This window comes from Nansenia antarctica (assembly GCF_963989245.1).
Source record: "Nansenia antarctica genome assembly, chromosome: 16".
Lineage (NCBI taxonomy): Eukaryota > Metazoa > Chordata > Actinopteri > Argentiniformes > Microstomatidae > Nansenia > Nansenia antarctica.
Window position 1 is genome coordinate 6,973,837 of NC_137686.1, and position 10,000 is coordinate 6,983,836.

A 10,000-nucleotide genomic window follows, 5' to 3' on the forward strand; every position below is an offset into this window, starting at 1 on the left:
TAAGAAACTGTACTCCACATTCTCCACACTGCTCAACCCACCTAATGCCCCTCCTTCCCATGTGTCTGTTGATGACTTTGCCACCTACTTGATGACATTAGCAGCAACTTTTCTCCTCCTCCCACCAACGCTGCCAACACCCCTTCCAGTCTCTCTGCACTACACTCTCTGGTCTCTGGCTTATCATCATTCCCCCCCCTCTCCCCTGATGAGATTCTTACACTGATCACATCTAAGCAGGCAACTCCCTGCCCTCTCGATCCCATCCCCTCCCCTCTTCTCCTCTATCCATTTCCCCAGACATCCTTCTTTTCTTTACCACCGTAATCAACTCTTCCTTATCCACAGGATCTGTCCCGGCTGCCTTCATGATAGCCAGAGTCAAGCCTCTCAAGAAACCAACCCTTGACCCGTCTTCTGTCCACAACTTCAGACCAGTATCCCTTCTCTCCTTCCCTTCTAAAACCCTTGAACGCGCTGCATCTAAACAACTGACTGACTATCTCCGTCAGAACAAACTCCTGGACCTCCACCAATCCAGCTTTAAGGCTGGGCACTCCACTGAGACTGCGCTCCTTGCTGTCACGGAGGCCCTCCACTCTGCTCAAGCTTCCGCACTCTCCTCTCTTCTCATTCTCCTGGACCTGTCTGCTGCCTTCCACACAGTCAACCACCAGATCCTTCCCTCCATCCTCTCAGAACTGGGCATCTCTGGCACCGCACACTCCTGGTTTGCTTCCTACCTGGCGGGTCGCTCCTACCAGGTGACTTGGAGAGGATCATTGTCTTCTCCACGAACCCTCACCACTGGGGTACCCCAGAGCTCTGTCCTAGGGCCCTTATTGTTCTCCCTCTATAGCAAGTCTCTTGGCTCAGTAATCTCCTCACACGGGCTCTCCTACCACAGCTACGCAGACGACACTCAACTCTTTCTGTCTTTCCACCCTCTGACCTATATGTGGCAACAAGTGTGCCTAGCGTGTCTCGCTGACATCTCTACATGGATGTCAGCCCACCACCTCAAGCTCAAGGCTAACAAGACTGAGCTACTCTTCCTCCCTGGGAAAGCCTGGCCTCTCCAAGACTTCTCCATCACAGTGTCATCACTGTACTGTAACCTCCTCCCAGACAGCCAAGAACCTTGGAGTGATCCTGGACAACCACCTATCCTGTGAGGAGAACATCGCAGCGACAGCACGCTCCTGACAATTATTCCTCTACAACATCAGAAGGATACGTCCATTCCTCAACAGAGAAGCAGCACAACTCTTGACCCAGTCACTGGTCATCTCCCGCCTTGACTACTGCAACGCACACCTGGCCGGGCTCCCCACCTCCGCCATCAGACCTCTGCAGCTCATCCAGAATGCTGCCGCCCGTCTGGTGTTCAATCTCCCCAAATTCTGTCATATTTACCCCCCTCCTTCACACCCTTCACTGGCTCCCGATAGCAGCTTGCATCAGATTCTAGACCCCGGTACTCGCCTACCGAGCGGTAAAAGGAACATACCCAGCCTACCTGCAAGCAATGGTCAGCCCCCAAACATCTGCCTGTTCCCTCCGCTCCTCCACCTCTGCTGGCCGATTGGCCCCACCACCTCAACACCAACACAGCAGTCACACTGCCCGGTCACATCTCTTCACTACACTGGCTCCCCACTGGTGGAACGAGCTTCCCACGGCTGTCAGAACTGCAGAATCACTCCCCATCTTCCATCGGAGACTGGAGACCCATCTATTCAGGCTACACCTTAACTGCTCCTCGTGAGACATCTACTACCCCCCTGCACTGTGTCTCCAAAGACACCTGCTTCCCCCCCTAGACTGTTTCTCGTGAGATTCCTACTACCCTACTGTTTCTCCAGTGTCTACTAAAGAAAAAAAAATCTTTCTTCTTCTAGCACGACGACTGCCAATGGCCGCTGGCCTGAGCTAGATTACTTTTCCTGCTACGATTGGTGGATTGATGATTCACTTACTTAGTCAAACTGGTGCTGTGGGAGCCAAGACACGGGCATCGATTACGAGGACGTGCTCAAGAAAGATGCAGGAGCAGAAGGTACCGGGGAGCTTGCCAGATGTATGGAGCATCGGGATGACTGGAAGCGCCGATGGAGGCCTCGTCCAAAGATGACCTGGAATAAGGCGCCTGCTAAATGCCCAAAATGGAAATGTAAATATAATATATATAATATAATCTACATACTAATACATCTATATACTACATACTACATATATCTACATACTACATACATCTACATACATATACATACTACATACATCTACATACATATACATACTACATACTACTACATACATCAACATACTACATACTAGTACATATTGTACATCTACAGTACAGACTGTAGATACACCCAGTACAGACTGTATGTGGATAAGAGAAGAGGGATTTGAAGACAGCGGCGTAGTGAAGTGAACAAATCTTTGTACCATGTCTCTGAGACATGAACTGAACAAATCTCTGTACCATGTTTCTGAAACATGAACTGCAGCACCCTTTCAACATTTAATGAGAGACAGAACATCTCCTGTCTGAAACAGTTAGAGTACCTCCTGTGGAGGCAACGTCAAAAGAACGTCAAAAGAACCCCTCGAACTACTTCCAAAAATCATGCAGTATTATGCTAGAGCTTTTGATGGAATTTGTGTGTGTGTGCCTGTGTGTGTGTGTGTATATGTGTGTGTGTGTGTGTGTGTGTGTGTCGATGTGTGCGTATGTCTGTGTATATGTGTGTGCACGTGCGTGTGTGTGCGCGTGTGCTAGCGGCCGTGCGTGTGTGTGTCAGCATGACTGTGTGTGTTTTGTCAGGTTTTTTGGCGAAGGTGAATCAGGGCTGAGTTGGCAGTTGGAACCCGTCTAATCAGCATGCATCTGTCTCCCAAACACTCACTTACACATTCATACACACGCACACACACACACACACACACACACACTCACACTCACACTCACACACACACACAGTCACGCACACACACACTCACGCACACACACACATACACGCGCTCACATACACACGCACACGCACACACTCACACACGCTCACATACACACACACACACACTCAAGAACTGATTGGAAAAAGAAGCCTTTGATACGTAGAGGAGAAAAAAGAAAAAAACATGAAAAAGTCAATGTTTTCCCATTCTAACGAGGGCCGCATATATTACACACACACACAAGCATACATTCACACACACAAGCATACATTACACACACACACACACAAGCATACATTACACACACACACACACACAAAGGCACACACAACCACACACCCACACATACACACCCATAGAATGCTGATGATGTTTAATGAAGCGTATCTCTCGAGGAGGGAGAGAGGGGAGAGAGGGAGGGAGGGAAAGAGGGAGAGAGGGAGAGAGGGAGAGAGGCTGGTCTACAGTCTGATGTGAGATGAAACAGTGTGTGTGTGTGTGTGTGTGTGTGTGTGTGTGTGTGTGTGCGTGTGTGTGTGTGTGTGTGTGTGAAGCCGTGCAGTCATCGTTTGGCTGTCCTCCCGCTTGGCTCGCATCGCCTCGTCACAATGAAGATCTACACGGCAGGCCTCTGGAAGACTAGCGTCCTCTGTTACCTCTGCTGCCAACATGGCCGCCCCCCACGGACATGGCAGAGCTGGGTATCCATGATGTCTGTAGCACAACAATACCAAAGGCTGTATGAGAGAGAGAGGGAGAGAGAGGGAGAGGGGGGGCGGGGAAAGAGAGAGATGGAGAGAGGGGGAGAGCGGGGGGGGGGGGGGGGAAAGAGAGAGATGGAGAGGGGGGGGCGGGGAAAGAGAGAGATGGGGAGAGAGGGAGAGAGACAGAGAGAGATGTGAAAATGAGAGAAAATGAAGTCTATGAGTGTGTGTTTGTCTGTGTTTATGCAAGTGTGTGTGTGTGTGTGTGTGTGCGTGTGTGTGTGTGTGTGTGTGTGTGTGTGTGTGTGTACTTCTCCCCCTGTCCTCTGGTTGGGTTGCATATGTGACACGTTCTAATGCTTTGGTCCTCATATCGGCAACCAATCAAAATTTTCTGACTTTTCTTTTGAAACATGGAACTACGTTTCAACGTTGTTGAGAATCACAACACAGACTCGCTAGTCAAGCCAAACTCCTGCAACGTAGGGATGTACCGATGCATTGCGATGCAGTTAATTATCAATACAAAGATGTGACGTTTTAAATCGGTGAGGTTTAAGAATCGCAATATTTGTTTCGGACAATGCGAGGAATATGGACATTGCAGTGAGAGAGGCCGGGTTAGAGCCACATAATATCACCATATTATAGTGTTTTGTCCACACGTTAAACTTGGCCACCCAAGTGGTTGAGTGTACCCCGCGTCAGCTGCTTGCTGGGTCAGGTGAGGTGGGTTGCAGCCTTCTGCCACCGAGGCTCCACAGCAACCTCTGTGTTCGAACTTATCCTAGAATGCTTTTTATGAATGTCTTGTAGCTAATAGCGTTGTGCAATTTAAAACATGCAGAGCTACATGTTTTGTCTTTTGAGCCCATGACACTTGAGTGCAGATTACCTGCAAGACAAGTCGCTCAAATAAAGTTTGATGTGTTTTTCGTATTGACAGGTGGAGGCCACGAAGCTGTCATGTTTGTGTGAACTTGGAGTGAAAGTCATGTAGCTAGGCTAACTAGCTAGCCGGTTAGTTATCTATCCACGTTGTTGGGCTTTAAGGTTAAACTGTTACTGCTGTAGCTCGCTGCACTCGTCTTGCAATGCTGTTGTCGGTGTGCATTGTTGGTGGTGTGTTGGTGTGTTATTGTAAGTGTACAGCTAAACTAGATAGCTACATGGACATTAGGATTGAAGTTGAAGAAGTGATTCTCATCAAAATGTGAACTATGGGGAAAATGTGTTTTAACATGCAAAAAGATCATTTCTATGACCAGTCTTTAGTTGTGTTTAAGGAACTGCATATCAGCAGCAATACTTTTTGAAAATCTGAGCCTAACTGAACACATCCCATGTCAACAAAAACAAACAATACAGTATAATCCTATTTTAGAGACACTACACTGGCTTCCTGTTGAGTTCAGAATAGATTTCAAGATCCTTCTGCTTGTTTATAAAGCTCTCACTGGCACAGCACCAGAATATCTGAAAGACCTTTTGCTAGTATATCAGCCCAATAGAGCTCTCAGGTCTTCCGACGCTGGTTTTCTCTGTGTACCAAATAGAAGAGATCTGGTGAGGCTGCATTCTTATTTTATGCACCCAAATTGTGGAATGCACTGCCAGTTTACATTAGGGATGCAACCTCAGCAAATTATGTTCAAGTCAAGACTAAAAACCCATCTTTTAAATATTGTCTTTAAATAACTAAATTATTTAATGATGATTATATAATGATTAAAGCACTTTGAGCTGTAACGTTTGCAGGAAAGGTGCTATACAAATAATAATATGAATAATATAATATATTATTATTATTATTATTATTATTATTATTATTATTATTATTATTATTATTATTATTATAACTCTTATTTCGTTGGTTAATAAGAGGTACAAATAAGTGAATCTTTAACTATAACACTACTTTACATTGTTAGCAGGCTCACAAAACAAGCTGTGTTAGTTGACTAGCGATGTGTCATTGATTTTCAACAACACCGCAATGTATTCACATTTTTCGAAAGAAAAGTCTCGGATCCCGACATGAGGACCAGAGCATTAGAAGGTGTCACATGTGAGTTTGTCCAGCAGGTTGAGGATGTGGGTGAAGCTGGAACTTGGCGAAAGAACAGGCAGACTCTTCTCACATTGATGTTTTCACTGGTTGTTTTGAACCCACAGCTTCTCTCCCTCTCTCTCTCCTCTCTCTCTCTCTCTCTCTCTCTCTCTCTCTCTCTCTCTCTCTCTCCATCTCTCTCTCTCTCTCTCTCTCTCTCTCTCTCTCTCTCTCTCTCTCTCAATTCAATTCAATTCAATTCAACAGGCTTTATTGGCATGACGTTTTACAAGTGTTGCCAAAGCACAATCACAGATATGACGAACAACAACATAACAACATAATATCAATGACATGAAAAAATAAATAAAAATAATCTCTCTCTCTCTCTCTCTCTCTCTCTCTCTCTCTCTCTCTCTCTCTCTCTCTCTCTCTCTCTCTCTCTCCCCCTCTCTCTCGCACGCGGGTTCATCGAACAGTGAACCGAGGCGGGGCGCTTTTTGAAATGTTTTCGCTAAATCGACAAAAGTTGAAATGAGCGGCTGATCGGCCCAATTAAGGCAGGCGGCGCCGGGGTCAGACCTGAGGCAGGGCCAGGTGGAGACGAGGAGGAAGGAGGAAGACGCTGGGAGGCATCCTGTTTAAACGTTCAGGAGCCAGGGGAGAACCATCTGCTACACGCACACACACACACGCACACACACACACGCACACACTCACGCACACACATAGAAACACACACACACACGCGCATACGCACGTGCACACACACACACACACACACACACATGCACGTGCACACACATAGAAACACACATACACACAAGCACACGCACACACGCACGTGCACACAAATAGAAACACACACACACTCATACGCACGTGCACACACACACACACACACACACACACACACACACACACACACACACACACACAACCACACACAAAACCACAGGTATCCACACAGGGACCCACATATGCAGTCAGGCACGCACACACACACACACACACACACACACACACACACACACACACACGTCACACGTACGCAGGTGAAGGAGAGATTAAGGGTACTCAAGTGTCTTCCCTGGGGTGGATCGACAAATGCGGCAGTCGTGTTCGGTGTAGTGTACACTAGATAGTAGTCAGGGAGGTGTAGTGTACAAAGTGGGTGTCCCAAGGGTCTGTGTTAGGACCTATATTGTTTTCCATCTATGTAAACAACCGTTATGTAAATGTATCAAATGCTATCTAACACTTTTATGCTGACGATACTATCATCTACTGTTGTATTAACTGTTCTGCAGGCCTTTGGCTTCTTACAGTCTGCTTTTGATCTTGTTCAGTCCCGCCTGCAGAGATTGAAGCTGGTCTTGAATACAGATAAAACCAAAGTCACGCTGTTTTCCAAAACTAGAGAGCCACAAGATCTCCCTGTTTTAACCTCCCACGGAAAAGCACTTAAACTAGTCACAAGCTATAAGTGGGCATTCACATTGAATAAAAAACTGAAAATAAAAAAGTGGTAGTGGTAGGGAGTGGTAGTAGACAGGTGTAGTGTACACTAGATCAGTGTTTCTCAACCCTCTCCTCGGGGAGCCCCAGCCGCTCCACATATTTGATCTGTTCCACCACCAGCTCACCTGATTCAACTAAACCATAATTGCTTTGTAGTTGATTAGTTGAATCAGGTGTGCTGGTGGTGGAACAGATCACATATGTGGAGCGGCTGGGGCTCCCCGAGGAGAGGGTTGAGAAACACTGCACTAGATAGTAGTCAGGGACAGTTGTAGTGTACTAGAGTGGTAATTTTAATTAAATTTTTATAATTTTGCCATTTAGCAGACGCTTTTAATCCAAAGTGACTTACAATTACGAATTACAGGGACATTCCCCCTGGAGTAACTGAGGGCTAAGTGCCTTATGCGGGGTACACACATAAGGAGTTTTTGGCCGGTTTTGGCACGATTTTTGGATGTCTGAAAACGACAGAAAACGAGAGAAAACGCCCGATTGTCAGATGGATCTTAACATTTTCCTATAACAAAATCCTGTGGTGTGAGGTGTGTTAAGAGTCAATTCTCTTCAATTGTGCAATCAACTCTCAACTCTCAACCTGCTCGGAAAATGGGCGTGGGGAACGACAGATTCCGGACTCTCTAGTCTCGTTCCCCAAGCCAGAAATCTCGCGTGAACCCATCCTTTTAATATTGCCTTTAAATTACAAAATAATTAAATTAAGATTATATAATGCTTAAAGCACTTTGAGCCGCAACGTTTGCAGGAAAAGCGCTATACAAATAAAGTTATTATTATCTAACGTAGTACCCTGACTGACCTGTACGAGACAACCATGTGCGACAGGGCAAATAAAGTGCAGAAAAACGAAAAGAAGAAGTCAGCTCGCTTCTTGATTGGCGAGCAGGGTTGCCAGATGGGAATGACATTTTCCACCCTAACCACAGTCTAAAACCGCTAATTCCACCAAACAATCTGGCAACCAGACCTGAGCAGTCAACATGAGCAGTCGCATCTCTCAACGCTCCTGCCGCTGCTTCGACAATAATGCAACGGTGAGGATTATTCCACACTTTCTCCTGTTCCTTCTGTGGATTACGGATTTATACATTAAATCACCACAGAACTTACATCTTATGGAGAAGGAGACAAACTTTATTGGAAAAAATGAGACCCATAGCGACTTTTATCTCCACGCCGCAAAGAAGTATTTAAACTTCGGAGCGGTAACTATTCACACAACGCTGACTGCTGACCTGACGCGGAAGAACAAGCCCCCGGCAGGTAGAATGGACCGAAGGACCATGATCTGTCTCTATCTACTTCTCTCGGGAGACATTCAGCTGAATCCCGGTCCAGTTTCAACCAGGCAGGCTACACGTTTGGCCAGAGAGCAGCTGTGCCTTTCCCAGGCAAATGTTGCTAGCGACGCCATTGTCGTCAAACCGGCTCCAGCAGCGGACTTCCTGGATTCAGACGAGGCTATCAAAACAAAGGGTAGCTATGCTAACAACATTAGCCCCCCACCTAGCTTCCCCCCTCCTCCACCCGGAGACTCTCTACCGAAACCGTTGAACAATGGGCGACCCCCCCCCATCCCCCAATCCTCAACTTGACGATGACCTGAATGGAGACTATTTCCAAGTCAAGGACATGAACACTCTTTTTGGACACAGCAGTAAGGGCCTGCATATTGTTCACCTTAATGTGAACAATCTTGTGCCTAAACTGGACCAAATCAGAGAAATGTTCCATGACAGAAAGGTTCACATTTTGAGCTTCTCTGAGACCAAGTTTGATGAATCAATCAAAGACCCAGAGATTGAAATAGTAAACTATTCAGTCATCAGAAACGACAGGAACAGGTATGGGGGTGGTGTCTGCATGTACATTCACAACGATATTATCTTTAACACCCGGCATGACCTGAATCGTGACAAATTAGAATCTGTTTGGGTTGAAATTATCTTTAACAAAGCAAAACCGGTGCTGGTTGGTACTATCTACAGACCTCCCGATCAGAATGATTTCTATGATATTCTTGAGGGGTGCTTGGATGACGTTGACTGTGTGGAAAAGATTCTTATTGAGGATTGGTCAGAAATGAAGCATCCGGCTTCAAATCCTTCACTAGGTTTTCTGAATTACACGGTCTCCGCCAACAAATTACCAAACCCACTAGGGTGTGTATTTCTACTCAAACCACCATAGATCTCATTCTAACATCGGATGAGTCCAAAATCTCCAAGAGTGGGGTTATTGTATGTGGGCTAAGTGATCATTACATGATCTTTTGCACTCGTAAAAAGCATAAACCCAAGGCTGGCGGTCATAAAACTGTAACCACTAGATCCCTTAAATCCTATTCTAGTGAGGCCTTAAACCATAAACTGGAGAATCAAGACTGGTTAGATGAACTAAAAAGCACACAGGTTGAGGAGGCATGGCTAGGTTTCAAAACCAAATTCCTAAATATTATTGACAGTATAGCCCCCATGAGAACCACCAGGGTTAAAGCCCGATCGGAACCATGGATGAATTCGGACATTCTAAATGCTATGAAAGTCAGAGACCTAAAATGCTCTGAAGTTCAAAAATGCAAATCAAAATTAGTGAAACACTTAAACGAAGATCTCAAAACCCACTTTGAGAAAATTAAAAAACAATGCAACAAACTATGCAATCAGGTAATTACCATGACAAAATCTGCTAAGAAAAAATACCTCGATAACAAAATCGAAGAAAACTTAAACAAACCACGTGA